Genomic DNA, 10,493 nt, shown 5'->3' on the forward strand with positions numbered 1-10,493 from the left:
CTGGGTGGAGGGCTAAAAGACAGGGTGCAAACGGGCAGGGGCGAGAGGAGATGCAGAGGAAGCCAGGACAGGGAAGGAGCCACCTCCCAGGAGATGCTGAAGAAGCCCATGGAGGGACAAGATGACAACCAGACAGCCCACCAGCCCACTCCCCCAGGGGGCACCCGCGGACTGTCCAGTCCACAACCGGGAGACAGGTTCTCTGACTGCTGGAAGCACCCCCAAAGCTGGCCTGCAAGGTGGAGCTGTCCCAAACTGTGCGTACCTGTCCCAGGCTGCCACGTCCCTACAACACCCTCAGGACAATTGCAAGGCCAAAGGGATCCCTTGACGTCTAGCAGGATTCCTACCCGAGGAGGAGGAAGCCATGTTTGAACGGCACCCTCTCTGGAGCCTGACGCCGGAAACACCGGTAGATGCTGGTCCAGGCAACACCTGGCCCAAAGGATCCTGAAGAAGATGCTGGGGCCCAGGAGGGGTCTGCGGTTTGAAAGGTTTCGGATATGCAAAATCACATCGGACGGAAGGTGCGCCTACTCAGGGCTCCTCGGGCCATTTCCTGTGCCCGCAAAGGTGTAAATCTGCAAGGCTGGTGTGGCCCCAACGAGTCCCTAGTTTACGTCACCACGGAACTCTGTCTTTAAGAAGACAATCTCAGAAGCTTCAAGCAGCAGCCTCACGGGTGTGTTCCATGTGACCCACGAGAATTTTCAAAGTTTTTGAATGTTACCGATATGTACACATCAAGAGGTTTCACCCCCCAAAATTAATCCAGAGTTCCAATATTTCTTGAAAAAAAAGTCTGTGAGGACGGAAAGTGCTCGTTCCTACAGGGCAGCTGCCCCGCTTCGACGGCAAGAAGTCCCCAGTCCACGCCACTCCTCAATGTCTCTCCATCACTCACCGAAGTCAAGGTCCGCTCCATGCACCGCTGTGCTTGCCCTGCACCCTGAAGTATAGTGAGACGCGTTTCTCAGCAGCCCTGTTCTGTGTCTGCCTTTGTCCCACCTGCCCAGATGCAAGTCACCTGCCTGGCCCAGGTCCGTCTTGGCCTGTTCCAGTGGCATCAGTGCCCTATGAGCCACACTTTGGCAGGGCTGCGTTTCTCAGTGCCGTATCATCAAAGCCACATTATGTGATTCCAACAGTTCAATATATCACCACTGAAATACAGGAAGGAGTCTCCTGTCTATTATGGCCTGAATTGTTGCCCCCAAATTCATATGCTGAAGCCTAACCCCCAGTGGGCCCACATTTGAAAATAGGGCCTTTAAAAAGGTAATTAAAGTTAAATGATGTCATTAAGGCCCTACTCCATCTGGGGACCCTGGAGTGGCTGGCTCAGGGCCAGAGAAGGACTAATGCAGGAGGGCGGACCCTGATACCACAAGAGGGAACCTTGCCAGAATAAGGCCAATACCATGCAACTGGACCCAAGGATGGAGAAAGAGTACCGTAGCTGTGATTGAAGGACCTAGAGTCAGCCAAACCTGAAGACAGCTACCCCATGAACTTGCAGTGTCTTGAGCTGAGATTTTCTTTTTCAATTTTTATTTATTGGTTTGAGAGAGAGAGAGGGATGGGAGAGAGAGAAACATCCATTTGTTGCTCCACTTATTTATGCATTCATTGACTGCTTCTTGTATGGGCCCTGATCAGGGACCAAACCCGCAACCTTGCCATAGCAGGATGATGCTCCAACCCACTGAACTACCCAGCCAGGGCTGAGCTGAGGGTTTTTTTAATCAGCCCAGTTTGATTTGGGTGGGTGTCCGTCATCTATAATTAAAATGATTGTGACTAATAGAGCAGTCTTAAATTAAGGCCTTTGGTTCAAGGCAGTTAGCAAACAAAACAAATGAAGTCAAAAACAAGAATGCAAATCCTTAATTAGACACAACAGCTACCCCTTTGAACACCTACTATGTGGCAGGCTCTAGGTCAAGCCCTGGACATGCACTAGCATTATTCCTTTAAATAAGTCTGCGGTGTCCAAACCAAACAAACTTCTGGCTATCCAATAAACCCTGTGATCCCCTCTTTTTAAGTAATACAGATAAAACACCCAAATGCCCAATACCCAAGCCCTTCTCTTGGTCTTTTAAAACGAATCTTGTGTCTCCACTACTGTTCTTTGTGTTGGGGGAAGAAAAGCGCACACGCAGGAGAACTTCCCCATAAATCAATCTTTATTCCATTTCAAAGCACGCAAGGTTTTCTGGGTGTTCCAAAGGTCTTCTTCCCTCAGTGAAATACCGCCTTTATTTAATAAAGCAGGTAGGATTTACTATCTGGGCACGGGTAAGCACCCTTTACTTCCCACAAGATAGATGGCAGGCTTTTTTCTTCCTCATTTTTTGCTTTTATTTTCTCCTTTCCCTTTATGTATCACAATTGAATTTCCAACCCAAGCCAAAGAAAGACTGTCCCTAGGGGGCGCTGTGTACATTGCAGGCTTTATTTTCCTTTAAAGATGATTTTAAAGGATTAGACATGAAAGTCATCCACTACAGTTTCAAATGTTGCTTTGGGGAGGCTTACCAGCACCCCCAAAACAAACACACACACACACACACACACGCCGCAACGAAAAACTAGCAAAATTTTAAGCCAATTTTGCCAGGAACAGGGGGTGAGAAATGGGGATGGGGGGGGCTCTAAGTCCTACACACATTCCCAGCCAGAGAAAGATAAAACCTAGGCCAGTACGTTTCTATCCCTGGGCTGGAAAGCTGCGAAGGGGCCAACGCTGTAAATAGAGTTGCCCGCGGAGGCGAGAACGCGGCTGGGAGAGGGAAAGAGTGGCTTGTGTGCGTCTGCTGCCTGCAGGACAGAGGTGAGGTTTCCTCTCTTGACATCTTCACCCAGAGGTTGGGCAGCAGCCAGTTGGCTCTTTGGCTAGAAAACTCCAATTAAAAATGCATGACTCGGGGGTTTGGGGGAAGAGGGGGGAGTCCACACTGGGCTATGCAAATGCTGGGGGCAGCAGAAGGGACTGAGGAGTCTCATGACCTTGCTAACCAACCATGACCTTGCTAACTGACCACGGTCCAGAAAATAACACTCACTAATTCGGGGCCAAGGGTGGCCCAATCCAAAGTCATCTTCCATAGCCTTTTCCAATCCACACGGTTTCATCTTGGGCCCCCAAGCTATGGTTTCGGAATAGGCCACTGCAGGTGCTTGACAAACCGTTTTCCAGCCCAAACTACTTTTCCGGTGACTTGCATGCACACACAACCACACACGCACCGCTTCATAGGGATGTCTTCCCCAGGGACACTCTCCTCGCCCCTGGTCACGACATCTCGGAGTATGCGGAGGCATGTCCTTCATCTGCGTCAGGCTCCACACACGTTTGTCATCTCTGGGCAGCAGCTGGGCGCGCCTTGTTTGTATCTGTCTCCCCAGCACTCAGCGGGGGCAGGCAAACAATAATTGTATTTGTTGAAGGAAAGGGTGGGTCCTGCTCCTTCCTGGCTTCCCACCCGGCCTTTTCATATGTTGCTCTCTCATAAATATTCTGTACCCCCAAACTGTCTCCACACCCACTTCCCAAAGACCCACTGTTACAAAGGACCCACAAACACCATGATGGCTTCGGAGAGTGTATACAAATGCCTACCTTAGTGTCCACTTCCGCTTCCGCTTCTGCACCTGAGGTCTGCCTCCAACTTTCTGGCTTCACTCCAGCCCCAACTCAACACAGCCTCCACCAGAGCAGGGCCTGTGCCTCCTCTCCTTTCTGGGACTCAAAGTGGATCAACACCACCAGCATCAGTTAGTGGATCCTGTTAGTAATAGGAACCCCTGGGCCCCACCCTAGACCCCTGGGTAGGAATCTGAATTTTAACAACAGCACGTGGATGTTCATAAGTGCTGTTCTGGTCACTGGGACCTACCCAGAGCTGCCGGCCCCAACCTGGGCCTGGGGAAGAAGGGGGAAGATGTAGCCTGGCAGACAGATTCAGTTTACCGTTGACGTCAGAGGAGAAAGCTCAAGGAAGGAAATGGATCCTCTGGGTTCCCACCCTATTGATTGGAAAAAGCACATCTTCAATGTTGGAGGAAAGGCCAGATGTTCAAAAAGGGAAAACAATGGCCCTGCCCAGCTGCTGAGGAAAGAGTCCTGGGGCAAATTTTCTTTCTACAACCACTTTTCCAGCCTGCCCCCCAAACTAAATTAGGTGGTCCCACCATCACACGGCCCTGTCCTGTTCCCCTGTCTGCCTTCCCAGCCCTGCAACTGTCTGCTACATAAGAGGATACATTCAAGAAACCCGAGAAGATGAAATTGCAACTGAAGAGTTGGTTAAATAAGCCACCGGCAGGAGGTGTGACCACTGGGCCTCTGAGCCACGTCACGTGAAGGATGATTTAAGCGTGTGTCACTCAGTCATGGCATGGGCACAGACACGTGCGTGGAACCTCCGGTCAGCCTTCCAAGAGGGATTTTAATGAGCCGGCTGTACTTCATCATTTTGATAATCATAGAGAAAAGAGAAGGACATGAGAGGCGTGGCAGGTCATCAGCCCATCACCTGCCTGTACTGCCTGTCTCTGGTGTGTGTTCTGTAAGGTCTGATGGCACTGCCTGGCTGACACGGTTGTCATGCCTAGAGAAAACCGGGGGTCAGTTCCCACTTGCTCCTTAGCTTCTCCCTCCCACAAAGGTCAGAGTCCAAATGCTGCTCTTACTTGCAAGCTGGAGTTACTGTGAAGTGAATTGTCATATTTTTGTTGTTTCGTTTAAGCGGCATTTCATGGGCATGGCCTAGGGCAAGGGTGCCCAGCCTTTCAGCGTCTCTGGGCCACACTGGAAGAAGAGTTGTCTTGGGCCACACTTTAAGTACATTGCAACATTGCAATCACCAAAAAAATCTCATAATGTTTTAGGTAAATTTACCATTTTGTGTCGGGCCGCATTCATAGCCATCCTGGGCTGCACGTGGCCCACAGGCCGAAGGATGAAGACCCCCGGAGGGCATACAACCACAACGACAACAGGTTACAAATCTCTAATCTTTGCACCTTGGGTGTGTCTTTCTCACATGACGTGCCCAACACAGATCGGGGCAGGGGGCAGTGTGGACAATGTTTATAAGGACTCGGTTCCACTGATGACGATATTTCAGTATGTTTTCCCACAGTCGTCACAGAAAAGACGTGGGAACAAAGCATACTGCCAGTGGTCATGGAAGAGGTCTTCATGGAAGTAACACACGTCACTTCTGCTCTCCTTTTACTGACATGTCATTTACCCATAGACTTACCACGTGGTCCACCCCGTGCCTGGAAGGGAGAAGAGCCAGAAATGTTCTGTGGGCAGAAAGAATGAAGGCCACGAGGAAGGACGCCTACCGCAAAGCCTAAATGGCCAACCTCATCCTCAAAGGCTGGGTAATAAGAACAGGACCCTGGGAAAGTGGGCAAATGGCTTCAGCCTATTGTCCCTCAGTGGGTATCTATTGAGCCCCTGCTATGTCAAGACTTACAGTGACAAGGGAAATAAAGTCACTCCATGAGGGTAGTTACATTCAAAAGAGGGAGGCAGGCGAGAGACAGAGCAAGTCAATAGATAAATAAATGATGTAATGGAAGTATCTTGCAGCGTGTGCACAAGATAGGTGTGCAGGGGCATGTGTGTGTGTTGAGAGAGAGATAAATCAGTGTGTTACTCATGCTCAAGTAGAGAGAGGAAGGCAGCCGTGTGTGGGGACAACCTGCCTTACGATGGTGAAGCCCAAATGGGTGAGGAGGGAGTTTTCACGGGGGATGCAACCTCAGGCCACCAGGGAATCCAGGTGGGGTGAGAAAGGCATCTACATCAGTGTGGGGAGATGCAGGGTGGGGGGCAGACCAGCACAAGGGGTTAGATCCTGAGGTCAGGAGGGCATCCATGCAGGGGAGGGGCAACGGCAGGAACCAGAGATTGGTTATATACAGAGGGACCAATCAGTCAGTAAATTGAGAACCATGATAGCCTGGTTTTTCACTTCCAGAGAAGTAAGGTGCACATGTGGAAAGGAAGCAAATGAAAGCTAAACCTGTGTCATTGGACTGAAATTACAGGTTATTGGGATAAACTCAGTTTTTGATAGATAAATGGATGGATGGGTGGATAGATGGATAGGTAGACGGATGATGGATGGAAGGACGGATGATGGATTGTTGATTGAATGGATGGGTGGATGGATGGATGAATGGATAGATGAATGATGGATGGGCAGACAGATGATAGATGGATGGGTGGGTGGGTGAATGGGTGGATGATGGATTGTTGGATGGATGGATAGATGATAGATGATGGATGGGTGGGTGGGTGGGTGCATGATAGATGGATGGAGGTGTAGAAAGATGATAGATTTGTGTCTGTGTGTGTGTTATACACAGCTATATTCCATAGCTTGTCCACTGACAATGCTTAGGAGAAGAAATACCAGCAATGAGCACACCCAGCTCCAGATCTTGGCTTCTAAGTACCAATATGATTAAAAGGAACCAGCGCTTTGGAAAAAGCTCTGTTTGCTGTGCTGGTGAAGAAAAGGTGCAAGAGCCTGAATCATCTTTTTGTGCAGATGCATGCTCAAAGGCTATTTAAAAGAAAACTCAGACGAACTGAAGGGGCTCCCTATGACCAAACTGAGGAAGATTTGAGCATTTGAGTAAACAATGGGGGTAGTGGGTAATAACCCAATCAATAAAGTAAGAAACTAGAAGTCCCTACGGGTACAAACAAAAAGACCAAACAGTTCAGTGACAAATGGAATATTTGCATGATCTTAAGGCCCCTCTGCATAAAATACCTCTTAATTCCTCAGGGGAAGAGAATAGCTAAGGGGGAGAAGCCTGGTAGACACTGCTACACAGTAGGTCCTTGAATAACGCCATTTGGCTCGAGGTTGCTTCGCTGTCACATTGATGAGAAACGAAACTGTTCCCAGCAGGGTCGCAGTTGGTGCAGAGTTTGCGTTTCTCCCACAGCTTTGGACTGAGGTGTCACTGTCCTATGTACAAGGTTTCTTGTACCTTCTTCAACAGACATCTCTATTTTTTGTATTTTCTGGCTGGAAACCTTCTAGGCAGACCCTGCATGACTTTGCCCTGGAACCTTTTTCCATAAAGGACATAACTGGGACCATCCGTGGAAACTTGGAACAGGGTCTGAGGGTTGTTAGAAGGCAGTGACGCATCAGTATTAATTTCCCAATCTTTGTGGTTGTGCACTGGCTACGTAAAAGAATTTCTTCGTTTGTAAGAACTACATAGTGAGGTATGTGGGGTAGGGAGGGCCATACCCTCCAATGTTCTGGAAAAAAGAACTCAGTACTGCACATGTAACTTTTGTAAGGTTTCGCTGCTTCAAAATACTGGGGAAATGAGAGTTATACTAAAAAGAATGACAAATGAGGGATATATTAAGAGAACAAGGAACTTGCAGAGCTGAATGGTCTGACCACAGTTTTGTCTATAACAAAAGGCGTGCACACACACACACACACACACACACACACCTGAAACATTGTCAGCAGCCGTCTGTGGGCAGCACGATCAGTCTAGGAATTTGTGGCTGCGGCTTCTCTGAATCATCTGAAATTCACTGCCACGAGCGGTGTTGCTTCTGGGATGAGAAAGTGTTGCAAAAAGAGCATGCTTGGCGGTTCTCGGTGCTTTTTTTGGCTTCTCCCAGCAGCTTCCCTCCTCAGCTCCAGCCTGGCACAGCTCCCAGCTGCCCGTGGGCAGCAAGGTCAGGGCTGAGTCCCCTGCAGGACAGGGTGTGGCTCTGCAGCCAGAGGCTTGCCTCCTTTACCTGTGCGCACACAGTGTCCCCAGAATGCCCGGGAGAAGACCCCCACACCCCCCCAGTACTCACCATCTGCTCAGTGGGCTGCTGTGGGTGTTACTGGCACTCCCCACGGGCAGCCCAGAGAGACCAGCTTTCCTGGCTATCAGCAGAACAACTGAAGGCTTCTAGGGAGTAACAAGAATTTCCAGTGCATAGGAAGCCAGAGGGTTGGGTGCTCTCCTGGGTCCTCCATTCAGTCTATTCGCTAGGACAGAGGGTTGAGAAGTGCTCAGGAGCCTCAAGTCTTGTCCTTTCACACCCACCCGGGGACAGAGGCACCGCTGCTGTCCCAAAGCTGCATTGGAAGTGGGCACTCTGGTGCCTGGACATCGGAATGCCATCAGCAAGCACCAGGAAGCTTTTGCCGATGGCACCGTGGCAAGTTTCAATAGTTCCTCTCTGTAATCCGTGGCAGACGCTTTTATAAATTTTAAATAGAGAGATGGGTTGAAGCCAAATTTATGCTTGGGACTCAATGATAGCACTATTTGAAAAATCATTCCCAAGCAGCGGCGACGGCTGGGAGGACTGTGGAATCCAGGACCGACGTGAGCCCCAGCCCACCGCCCCGAGCCAGCAGTAACTCAGATGCCAGCAGAGCTGGCAGGCGGAGAGCTCTTTCTGGCTTCACGCTACACATGGCAGCACTGTGTGCAGTGTTGTAAGCAAACAGGCGTTGATTTGGTAACTCAGAAAACGTAAGGTGAAAAAAATAAACCACTGTGGACAGTGTTCACACAGATGTGACTTCTTTAGGCTGGGAACTTGAACAGCAACGCCAACCCCAGAACCTCTTCCACTCGTCTGGCACCCGGTGGGCCGGGGGCGGCCAGGTCAGCCAGTCCTCACTGTGACCTCAGAAATGAGCTCCCTCCCATCGGCCCGGCACTCTGTGCTTTGGAAGGCTCCGGCATGTATTTTCACTTACATAACACTCAAACTGAAGGACGGCAACAACCAGTGTCGGAACCCCCTGCGGTGCCGATCAAAATGTGTGTTTCCCGAGTCCTGCCTCAGGCTTAGTGAGTCAGAAATTCTGGGGATAGAGGAAGACGTTATAACAATTTTAACAAACGTCCCAGAGGGGTTCCTAATCACAGCAAAGCTCAAGGCAACAGAAGAGTGTTCTGACTCTGCAGGTAGGCAAGGCATCTGGGACAGGTGACCCGTCCAACCAAGGACCCTTTCCGAGAACCTGCAAAGTCACGGGGCAGAACGCCTCGTGGAAAACCCTGGAAGCAGGTCCTGGGGGAGCTCCCCAACCCTCCTGCAGTCCCAGCGGAGAAACAGGAAGGAGACCAACGCCCCCTGAGGGGGAGAAGGAAGCAGGAGCCAGACTCTTCCAGAAGTTCTGTTTCCCAGACGAAGAGGGGACTCCTCTCAGCTGCACCAGGGCACTGTTCTCTGATGGGAAGTTTCTCCAGGGAGGCTGAAACCCTCCTCATTTCCGTTCTGGGAGTCCAGACTCTGGCAGAGAGAAGCAATGGATGTGCACACAGTAGGCAGCATGGTGGTGAGTCCCAAAGCTCGGGTTGGGGTAGGGAAGTCAGGGACGCAGGTGCACAGTCACGTGAGACACTGCGGGACTGGCTGCCCTTTGGGGGAAGTGAACAGGCTCATCTCTCCCTCCTTCTCTCCCTCCCACACCTTTCCAGCAGGCATTCACATCTTACTCATCTTCTCCAGAGAGAAACACACAGCAGGAGACAGAGAGCCTGTAAGACTTTCAGCCACATCACCATTGTCTACTTGAACGCACAACCAACCAGGCCTACCCCCGCCGCCCCCCCCCCCCCCCCCCCCCCCCCCCCCGCCGCAAGGCACAATTCACAAGACCCAGAATTGGTGTCCAAATCTGCAGCTAAGGCTGGGAGCAAAAATCGCTGAGGTGAGAATCCCACCATCTAGTCCAAACCTGAGGGTGGGGAGGAGGCGGTGAAAGAGTTGAGTCGCAGGTCTCAGAAGACTCGTTTTCCTTGCAAACCTGGATGTACAGATTCCTATTCCCTGCAAAACATTCAGGGAGGCTGTGCAAACAGGCAGGCTGCCCCTTGTGGAGAAAGGGCCCTCGCCTCTGGTTCTAGGTGGAGCTGGGGCCGGGGTGGGGGGCTTACCCTACCAGACCAGAACAGAGGCCTGAGCTCCCGGCCAACCTGGGCGAGCTCCTGTAGACTCCTGTGATCTCCCACGGACCTGACACCTGCCCTTCCCAGAGCCACACGGGTGCTTTAGGAGTCAGACATGATGGACAGGAGGCAGCCTGCCACCAACCTTTGAGGCACTTCTGTGCAAACCAGGAAAGAGAGGTCCTTGCCAAAGATACATCCACCTGCCAGAAGACTGTCATAGTATGTGCACCTTATTAGAGCATGCCGGTTGACCGCCTCCTGCTGGGGAACTGGAGTAATAACAAAGAGAAAAGCAGCTCTAGGACCTCTGAGACAGAGGGGCGCACCCCGGGGCCACCGCGTGGCACAGCCCCCGCGCCTGTATCTGCCACCCCATATCATCTACGCTGTAACAAGGCAGTGCTGGGAAAGAGCATGATGGAGAAACCGCTGCGTGGTCCCCTGGGGCAGGGTGCCGTGTTGAAGTACGCAGATCGTTGGGAGCCGTATGCACCGACGCCGTGCACTCTGCTGGCCAC

The sequence above is a fragment of the Sturnira hondurensis genome, unplaced genomic scaffold (assembly GCF_014824575.4).
Source record: "Sturnira hondurensis isolate 20B ecotype Veracruz unplaced genomic scaffold, ASM1482457v3 Scaffold0011378, whole genome shotgun sequence".
NCBI classification, from domain to species: Eukaryota; Metazoa; Chordata; class Mammalia; order Chiroptera; family Phyllostomidae; genus Sturnira; species Sturnira hondurensis.